Source organism: Manduca sexta, chromosome 24, assembly GCF_014839805.1.
Source record: "Manduca sexta isolate Smith_Timp_Sample1 chromosome 24, JHU_Msex_v1.0, whole genome shotgun sequence".
Lineage (NCBI taxonomy): Eukaryota > Metazoa > Arthropoda > Insecta > Lepidoptera > Sphingidae > Manduca > Manduca sexta.
Window position 1 is genome coordinate 7560449 of NC_051138.1, and position 4242 is coordinate 7564690.

Sequence of the window (4242 nt, forward strand, 5' to 3'; positions counted from 1 at the left end):
CAGAATTTGTTATAAATTTGACATTTATGAGATTTGGTATATTTATTTAAGATAAGATTGATTGCAATTGTCAGTATTTAAAGTAACGAAGTTATTAGTAAGTAATTTATTTTTTAAGTAGGACTTGATAAATGAGGCCAAAAGCTAAAATTTCAAAAATGGAACAAATTACTACTTTTATAACTCTAAAGTATTGTTAGACAATAATATTTATGTTTTATGAAATTAAAGCGTAATACTTACGAAATATCATTCTTTAATGTGACATATTATACGATGATTTGTTTAAATTCCTTCAAGATTGAAGGGTCAAATTTAGAGCAAAAAGGAAAGAATTTGCTCGAATACAGCTTTCTTAGGTTTCATGAGGGATTGTGTCAAGTAAATTATTAATTCCAACATTATTGCAATTAACAAAATTCTAATTTTTGCAAAAATTAGAGACAACATTTTTGATATTGTAGGGAAAATTTTAAGAAAATAGATAAAAATAAATTTTTGTTCAAATGGGTGTTTTTCTTGCTGCCAAAATTGCCTGCATTTTATTAAGATAAGTAAAAAAAAAGTATGCCAATACATCCTTTTTTTGACTCATCGCGAATACAATGTGACATGAAATTTCATTTTCATAATTAAAGCGTTTAGAGGTGACGTATATTATTTGGCAGTGGTTTTGAATTTGAATTTAACTTCCAAGTTTATTTCAAATATGCTTTACCAGGTAACTTTTTTAAGCTCCTAACATTCTGATAACTCTTTAACTTATTTAAAAGTGTCGTTGCAGTGTAGTGTCGAACATTGTTATGCGTTAAAATAGTCTTCAATTTTAAGGGCAATAGGTACCACAATTTGTTTTAAAACGCCTATTACATATCACGTCATATATAGAAGCCCACTTTTCACAGTATGAAGGTCCCTAGACTATCCAGAAAAATGTGCCTCCAAATCATCTTAGCCATAATGATTTCTTATGTTTACGCGAATATTAGACATTGAAATTAAACAAATTTTCGGTATTAAGTAAGTTAATTTTAATTAACAAGTACTTGGGAGAAAATAAAACACTAATTACCGCGATAGAATCCGAAAATTTGTTTAATTTCATCTTAGCCATCAAACATAAGGCTCTCTTCGAACCAGGTAACATTAATTGTATCTATGTCTGTGCCATCTCAATACTTGGTCCCTTCCACCACCTTTGTTCTAATGCTAGGAGGACTCATCAGTCAAAGGAATATTCGCTAATAATCATCATTCAGGTTCGATGGGGTTAGCAACATTTACTGTGCTATTTGTTGTCAGAAGTAAACACTGTAGGCATTAGGCATATTAATGGATTCCGATGAAATCGTAAAGGCAGACTGAGATAGGTTACTTTTTACGATGGAAAATTCCAAATTGAGACTTTATTCCCATGAATGGATTTTCATGTCAAGATATGAGCGTAATTTACGCAAGAGTAAGCTAAAATCAAACCCCCTGATCCAAATTAAAGTAGCATCGAACAAGATATGACAGGTCATTATGGAGAAAACTGATGCTGAGCAGGCAATGTCAAAATTTTATCGTTTTTTAAAGTCACAAACGTGATCACGCTAAGGGGGAAGATATACTTATAAATATAATTTTTCAAAGTGACTTTGTTACCAACAGCATTTTGTCGTTTTGCAATGATTTTAAAATATATTCGAGTAATTCTTATAAGTTATTTTTGCATTTAAAAAAATATAATGAGTTGCAATACTACTAAAACCAAAAAAGCATAAGACCAAAAATATTACGTGTGATATCTTTATGACATTTAAAATCTTTATTGCAAAAAAAAAATAACAATATTAAAATATCGTTACAATACAACGCGATGCGACGGTGTCTACGATGGTATGTTCCTAATTAATCGAATTTCGTCTTTACATGAAATTGATTTAGAAAACCTATATTTTATGTATTTTCACTCATAAATAAAAGCTTCCAAAACTGGTTGAATTTAAATACAACGGAATTTTAGAGGTGACATGGATAAGATTTTAAACATGATTTACTTAGATAAATAAATTTCAATTTAAAGTTATTTTTGATTTCTCTATTAATGATTCACATTATACACATTTATGCGGGAACAAAGATTGAAATAATTAAAAGCACCGACCACTTAGATATCTAGGTAATGCTATAAAAACAGTGTATATAAATGAAGCATAAACTTAGCTTGAACTTATTAAAATTATTTAAGAAAACCATACAAATAAAAAAAACGTATATAAATCATTATAATAGTAATTTAACCCGTACATGCCTACTTCCATTACCAAATACCACCAGAGTAAAAAAATCATTAAAACGCCATATCTTATTGGGGAGTAGTCAATAAATATCGAAGGGTTTAGGGGCACATTTTATTGCTTTGTGAGCGCAAACTGGTTGAGTCGCGTCCCAGAGGAGCGATCGGTCGGCAAACATCGCAATCTGCCACCGGAGGATACGGATTGTACCCACATCGGTGGAATCTTATTTCTATTTATTGTTTGCTTTTCCTCAGTTCAGATTTTAAACAGTATCAGCTTTATTTTAGAAACAATGTGCAAATTCTCAATGAAGAGTTTATTTTTCGAAACGTGGTTGATTTATTTATTACTTTAGTCTATTTTAGATATCATTTATTGCTTGTATGAATAAACAATAATTGACATATCCAACTAATAAGGTGATAGACATGTATGAGAAATAGTTGGAGAAGATAGGAAAACAAATAGAGAAAGTTTCTATAGGGAAAGTAGAAACTTTCCCTATTTCTTTTGTGAAATAGTGCATAAATGTTAATTTATTTAGATTTTACGATATATAGCTAGTGTATTTATTAAGCATTCAGTGACTTAATATTTTATTACTCAGGATGACGAGCGTAATATAGTACGATGTAACGATTAGTAACTAAAACTTTGAGATGGTATTACTGTTTAGTGTTTATGAACAGAAATGGCACTTGAAACTAGACCTGATCATCAAGACCACGTCCACCAGAGTAAATAGTAATATGTACTTATTGTATTAAAAATACATTTGCTAATTACAAAATTACTACATATAACACGAAAAGCTGCTAAAGAAAATATTATGATCTTTAATAAAAAAATATGCTACAAATTGAACTAAATCAAGTTTCAATTCATTATCCTAATGAATCGGAATTGATTCATGTGAGATTAAAAAGCGAGCATGACACGAGAATTTAATAAACTGTCTGCTAGTTATTTTCGGTCGAGTTCACAATTTTCTGTATTAAATCGGAGCCAGGGTGGGGTTGGTTGCTACGATACCTTTGAAGAGTTAATAAGTCATAAATAGAGAGTTAGACCGAGAGAGAGCGAGCGTTTCAACTCTGTGCTGGAATGAGAGGGAGATAATCCCCAGGTAATGGCGGCGGAAGCAATCGTGTGGAAGAAGGTGCGCTTGGAGAGGTTATGAGGTGTCACCAAATGGTGACTTTTAAGCTTTTAACAGACACGATTGTACATATTTATGTGTTAATAGTTTACTATGTAAAACCTTTACAACTTGTGCCTTGAAGAATTGAGAACACTTGAAGAATTTGTTTTTTAAATATGGTCCAGTAAAATTTTGACATTATTAGTAATATTTGTTTATATTTAAGTTTTATATAAGTTAGCTATTTACAATTATGTATAATAATTTATTGGGTTTTGCTGAATGGCAAAAGGCTTTACTCCTATTAAATGGGTTCTACCATAGCTGGAACCACTGCCACTCCTCGACAGAAAAATTGATGATGTATGCTATTTATTTGTTGAAAGAAAGTAGCACCCAGGCGTTAACCACCAAAACCAGCCTAAACATAATAACGAGTGTAATGAATTCCCATACTCTAAGCTATCGGCGCTCTTAAAAGGACTTTTCGCGCAGACATTTTCCTTTGTTCGTAGTCAGGGTGTGTATTGTTTCGAGCGAGTGCCATCTACATGTACCCACACTGTAAAGTGGTAAGCGATGAAAGCCGATAAGAGCTGAGTGCGTTCTATCGGAGTGGTCGATCACCGCTAAGTGCTTGTCCGGGCTTCCCTCCTATGATGTTTAAATATCCACCTTTTAGCTTTCCAATAAATGCTATTAATCAGTGCTTTAATCACTGTTGTAAGATGTGTAATTTACGTTAATAATATGTTAACTTTACATTAATAATATGAGAAGAATAAAGTGCCCAAGTAACACTTACATATATATTCA